This window comes from Dermacentor variabilis, chromosome 2, assembly GCF_050947875.1.
Source record: "Dermacentor variabilis isolate Ectoservices chromosome 2, ASM5094787v1, whole genome shotgun sequence".
NCBI lineage: Eukaryota > Metazoa > Arthropoda > Arachnida > Ixodida > Ixodidae > Dermacentor > Dermacentor variabilis.
In genome coordinates this window covers 214,209,280-214,232,385 of record NC_134569.1, presented here as the reverse complement: position 1 = coordinate 214,232,385, position 23,106 = coordinate 214,209,280, and the positions used below count along the sequence as shown (strand labels likewise).

General features: G+C 55.8%; 1 protein-coding gene across 1 annotated transcript in view; it reads left to right on the top strand.

The window, feature by feature from the left end:
- The first annotated feature begins 741 nt into the window (after window positions 1-741).
- The window catches only part of LOC142573096 (uncharacterized), a 77,908-nt gene continuing 55,543 nt past the window's right edge, over window positions 742-23,106 (top strand). Inside the window, exon 1 of the mRNA XM_075682617.1 lies at window positions 742-1,186. The gene's annotated coding sequence lies outside the window, so the exon portion shown is untranslated. The remainder of the gene's footprint in view (window positions 1,187-23,106) is intronic.

The window sequence follows — 23,106 nt, the reverse complement described above, 5'->3', positions numbered from 1 at the left end:
CTGAGCGGAGCGAGAGCGGCGGCCGCACCGGGTGCCCGCGAAGCCCGACAACCCCGAGGAGCGCGCGTCGTCCGCCGGCGCGCGCGCCCCAGCCTACGAGCAGGCTAGCCTGCGACCCCCCCTCCCAATCTCCCCCCACCCCGCGTCCTCCACCGCCACAGCTCCGTTCAGCGCACCACCCCTCGCTGCCGCCCGACCGACCGAGCCGCCGAAGGAGCGAGCGGCTCCGAGGCGACCAAAGATAAAAACGGTGCGCAACTCCCCCCTCCCACTCTGCCCCCCCCCCCTTACCGCGCCACAGCCACTCGCTCCTGCTCAATCCGCGAACGCGAAGTAAAAAAGGAAAAAGAAGGGAGCGACAGCAGAGCCGGAGGGGAGCGCAAAAACAAGTACTACGCGGCGCGACGCGCGAGCAGGGAAGCGCGCAGGCCGGCAAGCGAATGGTGGGATGTTGGGGGGTTCGGTAAAGGAGAGGGGGCGAAAAAGAGCGGCGCGCTCCGCGTTCTTGGCAAGCAAAGAACACAAAGAAGGAAAAGCAAAAAGCGAGAAAGAACGGGAGGCCCCGAGCGAGCAGCAAGCAAGCAAGCGGGCGCGCACGGCGGCTCGTCGGCGGCTGAAAGAGCGGCGGCGGCGGGGCGCGCGCGCGCGCGCGCGGACACTCCTCGCACAGCGCGAGCGGCACTTCTCTCCCTCTCTGCTCCCCACGGCGCTGCTCTCCGGGGCGGCAGCGTGCGTGCGCGCCCTCCTCCTCTCCAGGCTCGTATCACTTTTACCGCCGCCCGTTCCCAGCTCGCCCCGCGCCTCGGCGGCGCACACACAAACCACCAGCTCTGCTCCTCCGGTCATTCGACAGGGGAGACCCCGGCGTGTGCGGACGTCGCGACGAGAGCGCCTTCTCTCTCCTGTGCCGCGCCGTGCGCGCTTGCTCGGCGCTCTCACTACGCTCCGTTCGCGTTGCTCGCGCGAGCTTGTGTTGTGCGCGACTTCGGCGACTGGCTCGTGCTTTGGTTTTACCTACCCCTTGTCGTCGGTGTGTGATTTCGTTTTTTTTTCCTATATATGTTTTTTTCTTTGAACAACGCCCCATACGTGGATTAATGAGAGCAACGAGACCGGACGAAGCGGACCTCCGTCCTCTGCTGCTTCCGAGTCTTCTATGAGAGCCGCCTGGGACAACTGAAACCCTGTAAGTAATTCGCTGATTTTCTATTTCTTTCTTTATTCCCTCACACGGCCTTAATTCTAAACTTTAAGCGGGGCTACGGTGACGAAAGAAATGCGCAACTTCACTAAGAAACTACCTCTACCGCGTGTTTTTTTCTCAGCAACTCTTGTCAGCACCAGCGACGTAATAAAAAGTTTCTCAACTAGTTCTCGATACTTGTTGAAGTGCAAACTTCTATAAGGAGCTACGCGCGTTCGTGAGAGTCGCGCGCGGCGACGCTTTACTTCCAGTTGTGAAAACTACTTAGCAGATCCAGTTATTCCCAGTGCGGCATAGCGTTCCTTTTGTTTCGCTGTTCGAACTTTTGACGAAATCGGTGAGCACAATAAGTCACGGTGCTTGCGACAAACTTCGTTCGAGCTCTACCATCTAGAGCGTCAATCATCGAGGCTCGGGAAGTTTCGCGCACCATGGAGAACCTGCTATGTGGCGAAGCTGTACAGCTAAAACGAACACAAAGCAAATTAGCGTTAATGAGAGTTACTACTTCAGATGCGTTTGTCGAGTGTGGAAGCCGCTGTTGCGCTTTTCTGACGCCGTGCGCTGCCGTTGTGATCGTGACGAAGTTCGTAAACCGCTGGAGAAGTTCTTGCTGCGTGCACCCGCGTGTGCGACAAATGGTGTTCAAGGAACAACGCTGACATACCACTTGTTCTATTTGTCAAATGGAACGTTTAGGCGCCTTCAAAGGATGTATTCACTGCTTTCTTTCATTCCACGACGCGCTCAAGCTTCCGTCGCCGCGCGCGGCATCGCGCGCCTAGTTACATGTCGCGAAATGTAAATCTAGTCCGTATACAAAGACCTGACGTACCGCAATTCCTTGCTGTTTGTAATTTACGACGTTAGCGCGTTGACGTCTTTTTTTCTTTTTGCTTCCCGCACACCGCATGCGAGTAAAGGGTGTTCCTGCTTCACACGTGACCGATGCTTCTTAGCACTCATTCATTTCTACTTCACTAAGTGGCCCTTACTCTCAAGGAGTGTAAACCAAAACGCGAAGAGTTCTCGGGAAGTGCAGGCTTGTCTTCTGCGTTTCACACCACAGCGAGAGCCGCGCCCATACAGCGCGGTGCGCAAGACGCGCAGGTTGAATGCGTAAAGTTGGTTCCCCGCGATCTAATTTCTCATCAGCACTGACAAATAAATGTTACTTTATAACTAAGCAGTCTGCCGAACTCGTTCCTAAATTTGCTTTGCTTAATTACTGCGCGTTCTGGATATTTCGGCGTTTTTACGGAACCTTCGAGTGCCCGGAAAGCCGGCTTTCCCGCGGCGCCTGCGTAGCTTGTTGGCTTGGCGCTTCTCGGCCGGGATACTCCCACCGAGAAGTTGCATGTCAGTGTAGCTTAGGTGGTAAACGGTCGTTTTTAGCAGCAGTGGACGCTTTCGGCTCTTTCCGTAAGTGATAGTTATGCCTAAATGCTGGTGGTTTCTCCAAACTTTGCGGGGTGCTCGTCCCTTAGACAAAGTCTCCGCAATTGTAGGTTTCAGTTTAGGCTTAAGGATAGACCTTAGCTACGGTAAGCTTCAGTGTCTTTTCCAGTAAAGGATACCCTCCCCACTGAGTTTTCGGGAACTGAACAAAGAAGTTGTATCCGCGGACTTGCTGCTAGTTCCGTCTTTCTGTGGTAATTGTCACTGACTGGGCAAAATAAGTTTCATTGTTTCCGTTATCACCACTTCTAAGACATTACGAAATGAGGTATGAACGTTGCGGAGGGCTGCGCGACGAGAATAAGTTGAGCAATACCTGCGTGGCGACATGTTCGTCGCCTCCTAAAATCCGTATACGATGCGTGATATTTTAAAACCGCATGTGCTGCTCCAGCCGCAAAAGGTTGCTTATTATGAGCCGAGGCAGTTCATAGCGGTTTCTCACTTAGTGCTTCAAAGGCAGTGTGAGTTTCCATGCTGTAGAGGTGTTACCGGCTGGTTGGTAGGGCGTGGCATTTTCAGGCGACTATGCTTATTGTTTTTGTTACGGATCGCCGTTATCTTTACAACACTGAGTACAACTGAGCGCCGGATTCATTACACAACACTGAGTACAACGCTATCGTGTCGTCTGTCCCAGTGTTCTATGTCACTCAATCGCATTGCGGGAGCGCTTCGCGCACACATGCGCCATTTTTGTCATGAGCGAAAAATTAAAAGCGGATCTGCAATGACTCCCGCTGTGAAAGGACATTTGCAGAGAGAGAAGGGAAGAAGGAAAGGCAGGGAGGTTAACCAGACTGAGTCCAGCGTGCTACTCTACATGTTAGGTCTGTAACTGCTTAGTATAGCGGTGTCGAATTGTCCCAGTGTTCCTAGACGACAAGTCCAGATCACAGTGCTTCGGTAAGCGCAAGAATCGGCGTATAGCACATTTCACCCGTAAGGATAAAGTGTTCGACGAGCGAATGGTAACAGTAGGAACCTGCACAAGATAAGCAACAGGAAGATGGCGAGCTGTAGAAGCCGCATTTAAATGTAACCTTCGTTCCGCATGATACTGCCAGAACACGTGCCCAGATAGCCAATCATTTGTAATAGAAAGCATGTTTGTAGCAGCGTTTCAAGCTGTCTTCTGACGAGACCGCGTGACCACAAAATATTCATCGAATAGAGTCGGTACCCTTGACAGCGCAGCAACTGCGGAGTTTAGCTGTACGGACGGAACAGGTCTAGTACCCGGCCGCCGTTCACCGCCGGATGACGAAATGTGTATCGTAGGAAGAACTTGTCTACGCGAGGTTAGGCAAATTTGTTCGAACCCGGCGCTCCCTTGTCTCACTGCACAGGGTGCGGCGGCTTGTATTCGCAAAACTTTTTCATGCCACATTCAGTGCCGCCCACCAAGCCTCACGTTCATGCCGTCACGCCAAAGAAAAAATAAAAGATATACGAGAGCGGTTAAGGTAAAGACATTCAGGCGCCAGTATACGCACAGCTTGGCCCGAGTAATCGGAAACAATGCGCCGCGTACGTGGAAGTGGTGCTGTTGAGCCCATGCGCGAGGATGCTCGTAAATACAGTAGAAATTTCGGTGTGCATGGCGGGAAGGATCGACTTCTGCTTCAATATCCGTTCTCTCCGCATACTATCTGCTAGATAGGACTGACAATCGGCAGCGCCACATAGACATCAAACTAAATGAACAGGAACGCGACGAAAGCGCGGGCAAACACATTCGCACATAGGCACGTTGCCGTAGTACATGGCGTCTGCGGTAGTTATTTCTACAGGCCGGTACACTTTGTTCCTCCTTCTGTACGTAGCCAATTTTGACTGTAGTCACTGCGCTTCCTTCGCTAGGAGCCTCAGTAAAAACCACTGTCGGAGAGGAGTGTTTGTTGCTTGAGGTGCTTGTACGATGTTCTATGCATTTCTAGAGGCAACGATAAACAGGGCGGAAGGGGCGCCGTCATTCGTTCGCTTTGTAACAGGGAGCTAGAATCTCTATTGTTGAACGACTAGACAAACGGCCAGTTCCCGTGGTGATCTCTACCCGGAAGATATCCCGACTAAATCGTTTTCACGCAGCGCAGCCGCGATCGGGCAGCGATTGGACCGGGCCGAAACGCGGAATTTTTCCTCCCGTTTCGTTTGCAAGAATGCTGGAGGAAAGGACAGCGGGGTTGGGGTGCACGTGCGGTGTCTGTGCCAGATATTTCAGCGGGGCCTTATCCGCTCCCTCGAAATCCCGTGCGAACCGATGGCGCTGTCCGAACGTGGCGACGTCGTCGTACGAGTCTGCGACGCGCAGAAGAAAGCGACCCGCCCTGCGGGAACAAAATAAAAACCGAAAGAAAGAGAAGCCACTGTCGGGGCCGTCGTCGACAGTCCCCGGGATGGTGCGCTGATAAGGGGCGGTCGCCGCTTCGTTTTCCGGGGCGACCCGCATCGCTTCTCCCGGCGCTCGCCTTGTACGATCTCAGCCCGCGCACAGCCAGATTGTCCTTATCGCGCGCGGCCTGCCGCTTCTTTCTTCCTCGCGTGAGCTCCTCTCTCTCCCTCGATTTCGAAATTCCTGCGGCCGGGCGTCGACGCGCGCATCGCGCGGTTGTTTATCTTCGCGCCGGCATTCGAGGACGCGCCGCCCCTGTAATGTTCCCACAGGCGCTGTAGTCGTGGCCCGGCCGTCGTCCTATACAGGAGGATGTTAGCACATAGTGCGTACTACTTGTAATTGCGCATTACACTGTCCACGTAGAAGGAGAGAAACCTCGAATGGTTACGAATGAATGTGGACGAGTCATGCGTTGGCGCCGTTAGCCCAAGAACTCGGCGCCCGAGTTTCCTTTGTGCCTGTGTCAAGCGGGCACAGTGTTAGAACGTGGAAACTGCCGAGATAGCGCTCTCGCTTTGGTTCATTCGCTCGTGTTTCAACTTGCGCTTAAAGTGCGATCCAGTAATTCGCAGCGATCCACGGCGAGGGCGAGAGTCGCCGAAACACAACTTTCGCTAGCACGTTTGTAGAACTCTGGCCAAGCGATTGTTTAACATAATAATTTGTTAACCTGACTAAGAATTAGTCTCTGTTGCGCAGACCACGTGTGAAGCTCTGCATTGGTACCGCAGATACAAAAGCTATACAGCTCGGTTATCCGGTGCCGACGCTTCTGCTCTCTTGGGCCAACATAGGAAAGCTATCAAAACACCCGAAAACGCGAGCAATTAGCAAGATAAGTTGCCTGTTGCATGGAATGCGATCGAGCTTTAGTTCTTCAAAAGTGGCCCTTAATGTTTTTGAGAAGCCGGCGGCTAGTGGGCTCGATTGGTGTGACGGCTCGTTCAGGGCGGGGTATCTTCAAGCCGTGTGGCGGTCAGAAAACCAAGGTATGCCGCCTGTTATCTCAACAACACCAATAAAGCCTTTCGAAGCGCAATTCTTTTTCACTGGTCATATGTGTCGTAGATGAAGCAATAACGCGGCTACGTTTATATCTGTGCACGCTGGGAATGTGCTAAATTGTGAAGGTAAAACTTTTCGAGCAGAGCGAGCGCACGAGTTTACTATGTGGCGGTACAGGCTATGCGGCTTTTGTTCACGCCACGGCGTTTAATAGTTGTACGTTATGAGGGCAGAACGAAAAAAAAAGTTTGGAAATAGAGGGTTGGACTGCGTATGGGAACATTGCCTTTCGCGTATTTGACCGCAAGTGTCGGCCGCTACAGCCATATACGACAGCGAACCTTTCGTGTTATCGGACGTCACAAGCCGCGACCTCGGACTGCGTGGTGGGAAGGGTGGCGTATCCGCGTGTTACGCCGTCCCCACTTCCCGCATGTGCAGACGTTGTACCAAGTGGGCGAACTTTGGATTTACTTCCTATGGCCTTAGCTTAAGGGCCGAGAAGTACGAGTGCTCCTGATGTGGTTGGTTTGTGGTACTACTGCGTCACTATAAGCGCGCGATTGCCGCTGCGAGACACTAGAGGGCGGAGGGCTTTCTGCAGATTTCACAGCATTTCCTCGACCTCTCTGCCATCTTATGTTAAAAAAAACAAAAACTCTCTTTAACCGCATCTCCTGCGATTGGCCTACACCAGCTGCCAGTTAAGGTTTCCTGCTCCGCGCGGATACCGCCTAATATTTCGAGGAACATTCGAGTTGTCCACTAATGCGAAAGTGTAGAAAAGATTCCGCTCGGCGCAACGGATAAGCAGAGAATAGAATTTAGTGGAAAGAAGCGTTAAAGAAACGTTTAAAGAGAAGTGCGGCCCCTGCCTTTTGGAGCGAGCGTCACCGGTCGCGGACCGAGGACCACCGTGCGCCCCGATAAAAAGCGCCGCGGCCTCTCTCCGGCTCACGCGCCAGCGACGCGGCGCCACGGAGATAGCGAGCCCGCGATAAAGGCGGCTCGGCTCCCCTAGGGCTGGCGGTGTCGTGCTAGCGCGTGCGTGCGTCGCGTTCTCTCTGTCTCGCCCGCCGTATCAGCAGCGTCGAGGGTGGAGGCTGTGGGGGTGTCCTCCCAACGCCCGCACCGCCGCGAGCGACTGTTTACCGAGCTTCCGGCCTCGCGGCCGCGTTGCTGTCGTCTCGCGTCGATGGAAGCGGGCTGTCCAAAGGTCGCAGCCGCCAGCGCGGAAATTGCACCTCCTCGCTCCCTCCCCACCCCCCCTTCTCTCCCCCCCCCCGCTCCGGGACTGTGCTCGTCTCGACAGAACCGTACAGCGTTTTTGTGCAAACCGATCGGGAACCGAGTTAGCGGCTGTTTTCGGGAGACCGCAACCCTTGGTTATTTGGAAGACGACGCGTTACCGCCCAATCGCGATGGCCGTTGACACGCCGACGAAGCACCAGCCGATCGTAAACGATTCGCAGTCCTCTTTTGGATTAAGCAAGCTCGCGCTTCCGCTCCGCTGCACGCAACTGACGTAACGTCGAGTGTCGCTCGCGCGCAGCAGCGCTAGCCCTCGTTCCCCGCAGTCTCTTCCCGGGACGGCGCCCGGGTTGACTGTGGCTAGGCGGCGCGAGTACAGCTTCGTGCCCTCTGTTGCTCGCTCCCCTGCTTGTCAGCGGTCTCTTTCTCTCTCTCTCTCTCTTTCGGTGTTTTGGCTCTGCTGTGCGGTCGCCGTTTGATTGTCCCCTCGCCGTGCCTGCGGTAACGCTGCGGCGTCACGCGTCCCCCGCGCGAGCGCCGGTAATTACTCTGACGCTGGCCGTCCGCCTGGCTCCGTGGCCCGATATATCCCCGCCTGCCGGTCACCCGAGTGCGCGCTTGCTTCGCTGTAGCGTTTGCTCTGGATCCGTGGGGGTGCTGGAGATAGCGAAGCAATGAACTGAAAACAGGAAAAATAAAATAAAAGAAATATGGACGCGGTGTGCATACTTGTGCTGTGATGGTCTGTGCAGCGTGTCTTCCCACGGCCCCATTTAGTGCGTAGCGCGATGTAGTGCGCAGTGTGCGACTGCCCTTGGTTGGTTGCTCAACTGTATCGCCGTTGCCTCGGTGACCGAGCGCGAACGATTGCGATGCATCAGCATATGGAGACATTCGTCACAGTGGCTAATCACGCAGGATACGCGTGATTCTCAACTATTCCGCTGGAAGGAGCACGAAATATGGCGTACCTCGTCGGCCCGACCATTGCGTAGCTTATTTCAAGGGGACACCGCGCGCGAACGTATTCTCTACAGCCAATCCTGCCATGAACGCAATCCAAAGAAGAGAGTGAACGACACGCAAAAAAGTTTTCTTGGTAGTGTGAGTTACAGGCCATGTTTCTTAAGCACGCTAGGAACAAAAGACATTTACGTGTTTCTATTCATAGTTGCGAAAGTTGACTCCGAAACGCGCGTGACGTCGTGCAAAGATTTTTTGTTGTTGTTGTAGTCGAGCGCGATGAACTTCAGTAACTTCCAGAGGAAAGCTATGTTCGCGTCGGCGTGTCTTACCGAACGAAGGCCGCGGTCCGTCGTCGGCGACGGGAGAAAGCGACGCGTCACGGAGCAGCGGAGTCAGCGACGCGTACACAAGCGAGCGACCGACCGACCCGCGCCGGGAAAAGCCTCCCGCGGCGCCTCCGTTCGCTCGGCAGGGACGACGCGTGGCTGGCGTTGCTTTGCATCTTTTTTGCATGCGGCAACGGGGCGCGCACGAGCAGCGCGGGCGTGCGCGCGCGTTCCCCTCCTCTCGGCGCAAAGCAGCAGACAGCGTGTGGGAATCGCTGGAGCGGTGCCAGTGACCTTTCGCGCCGCTGCTTGCGCGCGTGCAAACGAAGACGGCACTGCGGCATCGAAAGACGAGAAAATGCGCAGCCGACCGACCCGCGGAGCCGTCGGCGGCGCCGCGCGTTTTTCAGGCCTCCAGGAGTTGCGCGGGAGACGCAGGAAAGTCGAAAGCGTGCGCGAGATGGTCGTGCAGACTGACGAACGGCAAGTGAACGGTCCTGGCGGCGAATGAAGGCGCGAACTGGAGATTGTGTTTCCACAGCTAAGAATGGCAGCGCGCAAACGGAAGTGACATACGTAGCAAATTAACCCATACGGGCGGTGGACGCACGGAAAGTTAAATTTTTTATAGTGTCATTCGTCTTCGGGGCCCGCATCGTGCCTTGCAGCGACAAATAAATTGCTGGTCGGAACGGTTTCATTTCTGTTGGCTTTTGTACTAAAGTGAGGAATATCGGCTGTCGCATGTCACACACGCAGCTGAGTACTGGTGCACGACAGGACGAGTGCCGTAATGCATCCTATTTTTACGCGACAGCGTTAAGGAGCTCGTGTCGCAGTAAAGCCGGTGTCCTCGGCGTCAGCGGCGTTGGCCGTGAGCGATAAATCCCGGAAGGCATTTCATAAATAAAAAAACATCTAGGAAGATGGGCTGGAGGGAATCGAACCAGGGTCTCCGGAGTGTGAGACGGAGACGCTACCACTCAGCCACGATTTTTTTCTTTTATTACCGGCTTGGCAAAAGAAAGTACAATGTGAATATTACGTGGCCATAAAAAACAACTTGTCAATGCCGGATCAGTGTGGTGTGATAAGAACGATGTAGGCTAGTCACTTTGTCCAAAGCACTTAGCCAATCAGGAGGATCACTCTGTGCACAGAAAAATTCGCGTATATATAACACACTTTCAATGAAGTATTCATGTGCTGGGGCCTGAACAATGCGCTCATGTCTAATATCCATACGCTTTCGCCACAAACTGTGCATGCACAGAAGCATTAACAGATCGACAGGCACTCCCTCTGTTTTCGCGCATGGCAGAAAGCGTATCCCGAAAGCACCTAACGGCAATTCCTTTTTAAAGCTAAGTTTTAGAATATCCCACAAAAGCACTGCGTCATGGCAGTCCAAAAAGATATGCTCAATCGTCTCCAGTTTTTTGCATATAAAGCAATTCACAGACCAAGGTATAACACGAGTTCAATCGTTCAAAGTGGTACAAAATCGCCTCTAGTGAATGCGGTGTTGCCTTAGAAATGTGCCGTAGAAAGTTATACTGCGGCGTATATCGGTAATTATGACCATGTAAATTACAGAAGTCGCAGTTTCACGAGTAGCGAAGTACGTTTCCGCTACATTTCTTCTGCGCTCTGCGCACACGCAGAGCCATCTTGCGGCAAACACAGAACACCCCCTCCTCGCGATGTACGGCGCTGCCCCGACACGTGGGGCGCCACTCGCCCATGATCGCGTCCGCCTTCATGGCGCGTCGCGGCCCGGCTGTCTGTGCCGATCGCGACGTTTGGCTCGCGTAGATCGTTTGAGTAGGCGGTGCGAACGGGGTGCGATAACGCTATCGCGTTCCACTCTTGAAGGCGAAGCTTAAGCGTCCTCCAATTTTTTCTCGTACACACTAGCCGGGTGACACGAAGTCGATGCGCCTTATGGATTTGGTTACCTCTACAGAAATGATTCGCTCTGTTTTAAGTCTACAGTGGGAGGAGAAATCTAACCCTATCCTGCAGGAAATATCCAGAGGCAAAACTTCCACAGCGTCGACACCGTGTAGCTAGGACAGGGTTCAGCGCTTTCACAGCTTTTGTACCTCGATCCAGAAAAGCCCTGCACGTCCCACCGATGCGTTGCGTTTTGTGTACGACACGCCGAATCTCCGAGCTCGAAACACGCTTGGGATTATGGCGCTGGCGGAAAACTGACGGTTTAAAGCGCGGTTTAACAAGGTACGCAAAAGCGCGTAGGCCTACGGTCAACACGTCCTTCAGATGAAACGGAGCGGCTGTAAGGCGGTGGATTGCACTATCTTTAATAAGGAAGTCTAACGCGCAGCTAGAACTCACTACTGTCCCTTTTTCTGCATGAGACTGCTAAACTGAGAGGTTACATCGATTCCGTCGAGAACGTGCAGTGTCATAGTGTAAGATGTTAATCGAATATCTCCGGTATGAAAGCCGCGCGCGCGCTCAGTGTCTCGCGACCCCGTTTCCGTGGACGCGCTGCTGTCGTCCTCTTGTTTCGGTTTGTCGTCTGCACCAAATATCGCGACGAGCAGCGGCACTTTGCTCCGCTGCTGCGCGCTATTTCGGCGACGGCTCCTTTTCCCGGCGGTGGCGGAGAATGGGCTTTGTTTTTTCGGCCGGACGAGCTGCGCCGCGCCCGTACTTGGGCGCTCCGCGTCGACGGCGGGCCCCATTGTTTTATTGTTCGGCTCTAGCGACCGGAGAGACACGACGCCGCTCTCTGTGCGCGTGTGTGTGCGCACCGACGCGCGACGCCGCTGGAAAGCGCGCAGGCGGCGGCTGGCTTCTTCGGCGTCACCCCTCCTCCCCCTCGCCGCCTGGCTTCTCTTGGCGCGGCAAGCGAGCGAGCCTTGTGTGTCAGCGCAAGCGACCGGCGACTACCCGCCCCGCAGCTATCTCCGGCGCCGTGTAGCTGGGGCCGTAACGATTGCGTGCGCACCCTCCCCTCTCCCGTCCCTTGGGTTCCCTGCCGCCTGACTCTGCGCCGCAGCCTTTGTGTGCTTTTTCTTTTCTCTTCCTTCAGAGCCGCTTCACGCACTCGTGCGAGCTTGAGCGTTGTGCGGTACACCCCGCGCCGGATGCTGAGGATAAGGTTCGCGGCAGCCCCGTTTGGTCGAAACAAAGGCGTCGTGAGAGTAGACGCTGCATATATCAAGCAGCTCCCGGGCTGGTCCTGCTCTTTCCCCGACCTCTTAGCGGGCGCGTTGGCTTTTCCTACGCAGGAAGGCCTTCCGCCTTGAATAAGGCCCCGGGCCTAAAGAGAGGCAAGTACCGGTGGGCGCGTAGATCCGGCAGTCTTTTGTTGTTTTATGATATTCTAGTAGTCCCAGTGTATCGTCCCAGCGATCTATGCGGCACGATTTCACGTAGCGCCCGCAATCCGTTTCGGAGTAAAAACGCGTACGATTGCGTGAATGATTAACCGCGTTGCATGGTTGCCAGATCAGCAGCTTTGACAACGAAATCCATGGAGGGGGGGGGGTGGAGGGGGATGCATCGTAAAGCCAAGCTGTAACGCGCGCCGGAACCGACTCTGTACACCTCTGCCCAGTATTCGCGATTGCGGTCGGTGTCCCAACCTCGTATTTCCTGACAGCTCTATGTGGGCCGCGCGAAAGCTGGACGTCGACGCCAGGCAAAAGAAGCGGCCCGCCGCGCGCCTGTCCCGAAGCGCCACGGGAGAAATAAGGTTTCCGGCCGCGGTGCCGCCCGTCAGTCCACTTCAGGCCCCCCTTTCGCGGTGATGATTCAAAGCCGTACGGCTCTGAAGAAACCGCCGTAGCGTGTAGTAAAAAAAAATAAAAAATAGACCGCCGCTCTTCCCTCCTCCCCGCACAACAGGACGTTACGCGGCGCCGTCATTGAGAACGGCGAAGCGGCGAGTTCCGCGGCCCGAGGAGCCCCGACCGGTCGCTCGGTCGGTCGCCCCCCCCCCCCCCCCCTAACGCCTTCTTTGCTTCCGGCCATTTTTCTTCGTTCTAGCGAAGGCCGGCGCGGCAAAAAAGGACATTTCTCTTCGCGTCTCACGCACCGTCCCGCCACGCTCAGGCCTGTCTGGGTCCGCCGAGCGGAGCCCCCGAAAAAGAAAATAGTAGTGGCGGCGGGTGGTTCTCGCGCGGTCCCCGTTTGAGGAAAACCGCGCCTTGCTCGACGCGAGAAAGGCCGCCGGCGATGACATGGGCGGCAGGCAGCGGCCCCGCGTTGTTGTGTGCCGGACGGTCCCGCGAGGCTGCGCACTCCCGTCTCTAATAGCGCGCGTGACACACTCTTGCAGTGAGAGCGCGCGCTCCAGTCGGAGAACGAGTTTTTTACTACGCGTAAGAAAAAGCGTAGGGGCAAAACAACAGACAAACAAGAGGCAGTACGAAGTGCTTTCTGGACAGGACACTCTGCTGTGCGCGGACAGAGGACAGCGCGCGGTGATTTCCGTCTTTGTTTTCCCCCGACGCTTTGTACGCGCTGTAACAATGCAACGAAGAACGCGTCGCCAACTAACATCCCCAGCAGGCATTACTGAACTAACATTATCGGCAAGTGCCAAACGGCAACTTTTTTTTTGGCCGGCGCGTTGTTTGCGAACGGCGATTGCTGATCGGTAAGCGGCGACTTGAGCACGCGAGGAGGAGTGCTGCGTGCGGATTGGCACACGCATTCTGCGACTTTCTTTTAACGACGCTGCTGCGGGCGGCACTTGTGCAACCACGCGGTCCGGGAACGACGTGACGCAGCAGTCGCACCGCGGCTTCTTTCGAAAAGCCTGTGCGTCGTCGTCGCTGTGGGCTGGCTGCACCGCGCGGCAGCCTCACGCGGACGAGGCCAACGGGGAAGACGCGGCCGGCCGCCCCCGTCTTCGTTGGTCTTTTTTTCCTTCCTGGAGGCGAGGTAAACGAAGAATGAGGAACGGAAGACAAAGCACACGCACGCAACGCAAGCAACCTGCCGTAGCCGGCCAGCCCCAGCCGACGCTGGCTTCTCCGGCGCGGCCTTGAATCCTGGCAAAAGAAAAAAAAAAGGAAGAAAAGAATGGTAAAGTAAAAAGAACATGCGAATCCCGGCGGTCCGGTCCCTTTCGCTTTAGTGCGAGAGTACGTGAAAGGAAAGACAGATGAGCTGACCGCCGCCCGAACATCTCACCCGCGCCGGTGGCGGTTGTGGTGCTGTTCTTCGCCGTTGTTCCCAGTGGAGCCCCCCCTCCGCCCTCCCCCAACCCAATTGTTGCGAGCGCGAGCTGAATGCGAGGAAGGTTGCGATGACGGAGAAGCAAAGCTTATGATTGCAGCTGCGTGATTGGGCTCTCTCTTGGTAGCGCCGTCTAAGGAGCGGGAGGGCTTTCACGTTGGAAAACGGCGTGGTAATCTTTTTTGGCACAAATCTGGGTGCCATGCCTTCCCCATCGCCGCGCTGTTGAGAAGAGTCATAGACACGGTCGCTGCCAAACGCAGCGTTTATTGCACATTTCAAAATTGTGACTGTCAGTACTTCCGCGTGCCTGTAACGGCACCTCAGTTCTGGAAATAACGTGTGAGAAACGAGATATTCACTCGGTAGCACTGCGGAGAAGCCAGCTGTGGAACCTTGCCGCTTTTTGTATCTCGCGCGTCACGGGTTGCTTTGCGAATAATCGAAACAGAGCGGCCGAAAAGCACGCAACACTGGAGCGTCTATATATCGCTACACTTTCTGTATCTGACGTCATCCATCAGCTGACCCGTACTTCTGCGCGGCGTAATGGTAGACGCGCAGCTGCGGCCGCTTTCCCCGTGCCGACCCGCCCGCGCAGCCCACGCAGTGCATAAGCAGCGGCGCCCTCGGCATTCACGGAGTGCAGGGAATGAATGAAATCGTTCCTCGGCTGCCGAAGAACAGAAGGCGTCCGTTGAAAGGGAAGTGGGCCGGCGCGCAGTCAGCCTGCGCTTTCACAAATCCTTTAACACCTCCGCCGGATGTTTCGCGCCTCCGATTGCGCTGAATGCCGTTGAATGGAGCCGTCGAGTTCCTCTCGCTTCGACCGAACGCCTTCACTCTCACTTGTCTCTCTCTCTCTCTCTCTCTCTCTCTCTCCGGCGATTTTCTTTTCAGCGCAAGCGGCTTCCGCGCCGGCCGCTGGCTGTGGCGGCGGTGGCAGCGGCTGAATTTTTTTTAGCGTTTCGCAATCAACTGCCGCGTCGGCCGCGCGAAAGTGCCGTCTGGCACGCAACTGGCGGCGCCTGGCGAAATGTACGCAAGAGAAAAAAAGAAGTTTGTCCGTGTCGGCGGTTCCTCGAAGCTGCAGGAAAGGCGAAGCGAAGCACGGCGGCGTCAGTCGCGACGTGCAATCGCGCCTTCTCAGTCCCGGACTGACTCCCCCCAACCTTGTTATTTTTTTTTTGTTAAACCTGACATAGCGCGAGCAGGCTTCGCGTTCAGCGACCTTCATCAGCACGGACCTACCTTTACAGCACGTCAAAACACTTGGCTGTGCGCAGGGCTCGCCGGGGACGCGGCTTCGTCGCGCCAGCTGTCACGCGATCACAGAACCTTTTATCGGTCTCGATGCGCTCTCTGCGATCGCGAGAGGTCGGTGTCGTCGTGAGGGGTCGGGTGTGGCTTTGCCAGTGGCGATCGCGCACATGTGTGAAACCAGAGTTTGTAGCATTTCGGCAAACACCAGCGCGCGAGCTATACACCCTTCCGATTAGGAAGGTGTCGTTCAGAAACCGGCGATGTAATTCGTGCTTCGGAAATGTAGATATACTTGCTGGTAGCGCAGTAAGCGCTGCAGGCGGACCTCCGTATAGCCTCGCAAAATTGGCGCTCCTGGAATTTTGAAGAATCGCGAGGCCGAAGCCTACAGAATGAACGGTGTTCTATAGCCATGGCACAGGGTCCGTTACCGATTAAGTTAGATGGAGATTTAGGAGGGGGCGGGGGGGGATTCACAAAGTTTCTTTGTAAGTGTTGTGTGTCGTTGACGCCGCTTCGCTAATTGTATGTCCAGTGGCACGAACGGCCGGCATATGTATTCTTACGAATAGTTCTAGCGCAAGATCATCCATCTCAACAGCCTAGCCGTTGAAGGGGCACTAAAGAGAGAGAGAAAAAAAGGTTTCTTCTGTATCAGTAAATTACCGTTCTAGTATATCAAAAACTCCACTATAACCACGGGAAGCCGCTTGGCAAGCCAGAAAACGCGAAATGACAAAAGACGGGTGTCGACGCCTCCTTGAAGTTCCCGCACAATCTCGCTGCGACGTCATGTATCTTGACAGCATTTTCTAGGGCCTAGGTAAGAAGTATAGATTACATTGTATAGAAACTCGCCATGAATGAACATGGCGAGTTTCGGGAACTTTGTGCTGAACCGACGCGGCCTAAACGAGGACAAAAAATATATATATACACTCTTTTACATTCGTGATGTCACAGTGGCGTCCCGGCGTTGTGGTTTCGGCGCGACACTCAAAAATTGAAGGCTTGACGTTCATCTTGTAGTAATCAACCTGCTACTTCGGAATTAACGCCAATGGGGTTTTCAAAAGAACGCTTTATCCGTCTAAAGTGATTTAGTGTTTTGCTTCAGCGTCCCTTTAGAGACGTGTTCTGCCCAGTCGGCGTGATCTCGGTGACGTGTGAAAGACGCGCGCTAAGGACAGCGGATGCGCTACCCGGAGGTGGAGGAGCGAAAAAAGCGTCGAGGAAAAATTCGCGGAAGGCTCTCTTTGGACGAACGGGAAAGTGAGCGCGCGCGCGCCTTCGGGCCCGCGTTTCGCGTTACGACACTCGCCGGGCGCCTCGCTTCTCTTTCTTTCTTTTTTCGGTTTGCTTTCGCGCTCGCGCACGTTTGTTTTTCATCGTTTTTCTGCTTCGCGAACCGTAAGTTTTCTTGCCTGTAGTCGCGTTCGCCCCCAGTCCAGCTTGCGTCGGAGAGGAATGCTGCGGCGGTGCGAAGCGCGGTGATTTGGGTTGCGCCGTCATCTCCCGCTGCGCTTTTCGTGCTTGCTCCTTTCTCACTCTTTCCCTCTCTCGCTTCCTTTGGCCAAACAGGCGCTGCTTGCTCGTACGTAACCTGGCCAACCGCAGGAGAAAGTTCCCGGCCAGCTCGCGCTTACAACGAGTGTAATACGCGGCGACGGTGACCGCGATTATAATTTATGAATCCTGCAGTGTATAAGGCAATTGGCGCGGTGCATTTCATAGCGAAGTCTTTTGCAAATCAATGGCTGGCTCAAATGGGAAATGTTCGCAAGAGCAAACGGAACACGGCCGCTTGCATACGGAGAGATCTTAAGCGTAAGTTCGTCTCGGCGGTCGGTTTGGCTTCGCATGTGACCGCTACGTGTTCTTGTCTCCGCTCACTGACTTATCTCAAAAGCTGAGAAAAAAAAATGGTATAATCATAAACGGCGGAAAGAAGCGCGCAACGGAACTCCGCGAATGAACTACTTTTTGCCTTGCCGAAAGCGAATATGGCTCTCGTCACTTCACGCTGCGCCTCCCCGCGTATAGGTCATCCGCAGTGTGTGACGTTCCTGACCGGAAACCGCTGAATCGCAGCGTCTCCTCCGCAGGTCCCCGCACCTCTGATTTCGGGACAGTGAGAGAGTGCGTGCTTTCACAACGGACTCCCGAGACGGAGCACGAACACGCATACAATCGCCCCGCGGGGGGTGCCTCATTCCGCCGAGGGCGGAATAGCTGGCTCGGCCTTCGTATAGCGTAAGGCTTTTCTCTTCAGAACTCTGGACTTGCGCAGTTTTCTTTCTGCGCTCCCGTTTTCGCCGGGGGTCGCGTAGGGTCGTAGATTCCGGGAGGGACGCACCCAGCCGGCTGGCCTGCGGCGGCGACAGCTCAGCGCATCGCTGTGCCGGGGCGGCGGCCAAGATTAGAAGCAGCACCGGGTGCCGGGTGGGGTAGTTCAACCGCGGCACGCTAATAGCGGCGCGACCGAGTCTTGCCCTCCCCCACAGTGTCGGTGCCAGCAGCCGCTGGGTGCGCGCCGAGCAGAGCAGTTGGCCGCAGTGGTCGTCGACTGGAACGAGGGGAGCCGCTGGCCGACCGCCCCCGCTGCCTGCACCCACCCCCTCGTTTCCTTTCCTGCCGACCGAGGCAGGCAGCGCGTGTAACGCGCTGCTACCGCTGGTCCCTTTCATTCCCACCGCCACGAGTTGCTGGGGTGGACGAGCAGGCTCACTCGCTAGCTACTTGGCGCGCGGTTGACCCTAATGTCGCACAAGCTGCAGCCTCGCGCCCTCGGGCTACTCAAACAGCCACGCCTTCGTCAGCAAGCTCTATCTCTGTTTGCCGACAAGGCTCTGGGGTCACGCGTACGCTTATATCATTTCTTCTTTTTTTTTTTTTTTTGCGGGCGGTTGTCGCGTTATATGGCGTTCTGCTGGCGCCTCAACTCCGGAGTAAACAGCAGCAACAGATGATGCTCCGCACAAAGCCGGGAAGACGAACAAGCGTTAACAAAGAAGCGCCTACGCGGTGTGACGTCAGCAGCGTTGTTGTCGGACCGAAGGGGGAGGGGGGAAAGGCGCTTGCCTCCTGCCTCGCGAGCCGTCGGGCGAACGCTAACGAGCCGCCGCCGGCGCTCCCGTCCTCAGCGTGTGATCGCGCCGACTTTGTTCCCGCGCAGCTAGCCGTTCCATCGTTTGCCTCCGAACGGTGCACGCCTCCCCTTCTGAGCCCTCCACCCCCCCCCCTCCCCCCCGCCCCAACCTTCGGCGCGCGCACCCGTCCATTTCTAGCCGAGCTCGTGGCGGCCCGCCGGAATGATCTGCTGCTGCTGCCCCGTTTCCGCCTCCCTTGGCGAGCCGGTTGAGAATCCCGCGGTGACGCCGGCGACTCGCCACCGCGCACGTCGTTAGGACGTCCTCCGCTGACGGCTTCTCGTCTGCCTAGCCCTTTTTTCTTTGCTTCCATTTCCTCTCCGAGCCTTCGTTTTCTCTTTCTCGTCTTCCTCGCCTCCAGTGGCACGGAAGCGCGGGCTAACGCGCGGTGGCGGGTAACCCGAGCGCACCCCGGCGTATCCTATTTCGCAGAGGAGATAGCGCAGTCCGGACGCTGCAGTCGGGGGTGCGCGCGCGTTGGCCGCACAGGAAAGGAGCCAGCGCGGCCCTGCTTCGAGCGGCAGCCAGGGAGCGGAACGTCGTTGCCAGCGGGGCCACTTTTCCTGCTGTTGCGATAGGAAGGAGGATTCCTCAGTTCGAAACGGCGCGTCCCGTACAGTGGCCGCAACGGCGCGTGGCTTCGTAAATAAGTAAACCAGTCAGGCAGCGACTGCGTTCGACGTACGTCGCGGCAGTCTCACAATCGCCAATTGCTCAGCTGTGCACTAAGTCACGCAGAGGTTTAATGCAGACATTATGCTCGGGAAAAACAAAGGCATGCCGAAAGTTTGTTGCATGTTTCGTTCCGTGTCGGTTGTTTGTGAATGCGTTTAGAAGTTGACATTATCAGAAATAGAACGCCTCCGACTCCTGCAGCGCGCGTATACCAGTGCTTCTTCCGTTAGGCTGCTCGCGCGGGCGCCGCACGAGCCGTGCGGCGCCCGCGTTGGCTCTGCGCCGACGTGTTCTTCGCTCTCTTGCTTGGCCGTGGCCAGCCGCAGCAACCGCGAGTACTGCACGCTTTTAGAGGGACTCGGTGCAGTCCGGGTTCGGCGCGAGCACGCCCTCACGTCCGCCTATTGATCCGAAGATTACTATGCCGGCGGCGGCGTCGCGCGCCCCGCTCGACGACTGTGCGTGCGTGCGTGCGTGCCGCCGGAAAAACAGCTGTGCGCGGCCCGCCAGCGGGGCGACGCCGAGCACCGAGCGCAAACGAAGCAGCGCTCTCCTCGGGGGCGAGGAGGGGAGCCGAAACAGGCGCGGCGGGCTCACGCGCGCCCGACGGGCTTTGAAAAGCGAGGCAGGCAAGGCAGCCGCGTTGGGCCGTGAGCGCTGTCCGCGCGGCGCGGCACGGTCGATTGGCTTTGGGAGCGCTGTGCCTGCGTGTACCGTGTTTGCGCGCGCCTAATCGAAAGCGCGCTCGCTGGCCCGCGCTTGTGGCAACGCCCTGCTTCTTCGGTCGCCTTGCGCTCGTTTGTTTTGTTGTCGCTGCTGCTGCATTTGTGCGCAGTTGTCGGGTGTGATAGTGCCGCCCGGAAACAGGTGCAGCCCCCCTCCGCCCCCGAGTGTGGCCCATCGCTGCGGCGCTCCATGTCGTGCCATGTGTGGAGGTTGCGCCACACTCACGCTCCGAGCGGTTTGACTGTTTGGGTCTCGGTTGACGTCATTCCATTTGTTTTTAGCCTTTCATTTTTTTTCCTGATGGTTGGCGATTGGCGCACTATTGTGCGATACCAGTTGCTGAGAGTTTCGAGTATGTCATTTGGCGTTTCGTTGAAATATGACGTCAGACGCATGTATACGGCAAGGTGCTCGCACATGGACGAGTAAGTTGCAGTGTCGAGCGGATTTAGCGAGAGAGATAGCATATGATAAATGAAAGGTAGTGAGGTTAACCAGGACTGAGCCCGTTCGGCTACCCTACACTGGGGAAAGGGTAAAGGGGACAGAAAGATTAAAGGAAGAGAAAATCCAGTGGGGATATCGTTCCGTCACTCATTCCGGATCACAGACGCTGACTCAATCCAGTAGCTTTCGAACGTCGCAGCAGCGCTTTTGTGGCCTTTTGTAGCTGCGATATGCGAGACCATGGTCCCAAGATCTTGTTCAAGGTGAACTGTTTTCTATCTAACTGGTTGAGAGCTGTGCAGAGGTCATGTCTTTCATTTTCAAAAGATGGGCTTTAGCGAAGATTCGGATTTGCTGGGCGCGCAGCAATGCAGCGATTCACCTAAGCGCTGCGTTTGTTCGGACTCGATCCGCTGCAAGCCGCTGAAAATGGGAGGAAAGCTTCCCACGTGCACGGAGGCACGCGCGTTAATGCTGCCGAGTTGCTGCTTCGGCGACTGCGGTGTGCGTCGCGCTTAGCCAAGTGGGACTTGGCTATAACTTAGGTGATGATCAATCGTGTTCTCTGCGTGCTTACCGCAGCGATTAGATCGCTTCTGCAACACGTTCGTTGTAGCGCGCGACAGGTCTTCGCTTTGATGTTGCACTTTTATTTCAGCGTTCCTCTGACGAGGACACACTTGGCTGAAGCAGCTATTCATTATTCATCATTGGCAGCGTAAGAAAAAAGAAGTTCAGAAGATGCGGTGTGTACTGAACTCTTGTCTTCCCCGCATAGGAATTTTGCCTGTCACATGATTGCGCAATAAGCAACAAGTTGGCAGTAGATAAAAAGCTTTCCTTTTTTTTTTTACGAACCAAAAGATAGTTATACACCAAAGAAGTTCTCTTACATAAATAGTTGGGTACGAGCGTTCGCATCAGTTGCCTTCTTGCGCGACAGTTTTCTGTGACTGTAACGGCATTTGAGAAGATTGAAAGTTAGAAAGACTACATGCCCTATACTCGCTTTCTATAGGCCACTGGAGCTCAAGAACTCCAGTTTGCATGTGTGGCTTGACTGCCGCAGATTGACCTTTTTGTTGTTGCTTCTCTTGTTTCGGTTGCTTACGCCTGCGCTGGCTGGGGCGCCGCGGACCCGATTTCAATCAGCCGCGCGTGTACAGTTGCTGTGACCCGATTAACGTTCATGTTTGGCAACGAATGAAGCTCTGTGCGCATAAGCACTACCTTAATTGTTAGATATATACGAACGGCGTGCGTCTTTCGGTCATTCCCCGAATGCAGCCGTAACATTCGCGCTACGGGTGACCTGTCGTGAGCATGTGCCGGCCGGCTGTTTACTGAACGGAAACGATTGGCAAGAGGCCTTAATTCATGTCTGCTTTGCTGCCAAGAGGTTGAGGCTCCTTTGAGACTCCTGATGAGACTCGTAGCTTGGGATTCTCGCGGCCATGTTGCCGCTACTGGCTGTTCGACCACTGACAACGTATTATACGCATGCATGCGCCGTGTCGCGCGGCCCAGAACGCTCGCCACTGTACTTTCTTGCATCGCCCCTCGAATTTGTGACTAAGCTGGAGAACTCACAAAGCGCTTTCGAATCGTCAATTGCTTCGTGCGAAATAGGACGTTTCGTGACTGCTTTCTGTTCCCTTCGAGTCTCGATGCCAGGCATATATATCTATTGATTGCGTTGGTGCGTTTCTTCCCGCCGGTTGCTGCGGCAAATATATCGCGGGACCTTGGGCCGGTCGAGTTGCCTGCGTGGAGCTCGTTCGTGAGACGCCACCATAAATTTGTGCGAAGCTTTACGGCGAAAATAAAGTCATTCATTCAAAGATGCGGACGTCTAACCATCCGGGCCTCGTCACCTGTTGCGAGGCCGTTAAAACGACCCGCGCTCAACCGCTTTCTCCGGAAGCGCGCCTCGTCATACGAGGGAAAACTGTACGGGCGCAGCTTTGACGCCACACCGCGCAGAAGGCGTTTGGTATGGAGGGAGGGGGGAGAGGGAGCGATGCCGCGGCATCGCGAGCCTTATTAACCGCGCGCTTAACGCTGCAGCATTCCCGTTAATTGCGTTCGCTGCTGTTTTGCGCACCGCGTGTCTTCTGGCCTCCTTCGAGCGCGGGTGCTGCTTTCCAGCGCCACCCTCGTGACGGCTAAATTGTCGGCCGGGGACTGCGCGTTGTTGCAGCTCGAGCGGGCGGCTCTGAAACCAATCAGCGCGCGCGCCGCGTTTTGCTCGCGCTTTCGGCGGGGCGCGCGAGCGAGCGAGCCGTGGCCCCGCTTATGCTGTGCCCGCCGCAATTACTGCTCTAAACGACGACGTGCGCCGCCGCCGGTGATGCCGCTGCCTGCGCTGCGAGTTGGGCGCAGCGCCATTTGAGGCTGGGCCGCGCGCGTGCATGGGGCGCAATTTGCATGCGAGATAGCAACGCGCGTCCGGGCACGCCGCGTAATACGCCGCGCGGTCGCTCTTCGCACGCCTCCCTTGTTCCGCGGCTTCTGGTTTCGAGCCGGATGTGTTGCTTGTTTATGTGTGCGTACAAGCGTCTTTTCTTTTCGCTTTATGCGAAATTCGATACGTTTGCTAGAAACGGAAAGACTTGGAGAGTGACGTACAAAGGTAAAAGACGCTGTCCAGAAGCAACACCGCGTGCAGAATATTCGTAATCTCTGGCTGGGCTTATACGGAACGTGAGACCCCGCGTGTCATGTTCTACGTACTCTGGAAACCAGGATAAGGAAAAAAGAAAAGCTCTGCACTTGAGAATCAGAATCTCGTGCGAAGTATTTACTCGACACCCAAATGGGCGCACTCACCGTTGTGCCGATCTCGCGTTTGTACTGCGCCAATTCCTGAAGCGCGCCCGCTTTTGGCTCTGTTTTGCAGACTTGGGTGAGTCGCGCCATTAATTCTCACTAAGTTAGCGTACAAGTTCGAGGAATCTCAACACTATTATCTCTCACTGCGCACCGCGCCACTGCGCAGTCGATGCTGCAAATCCACAACTT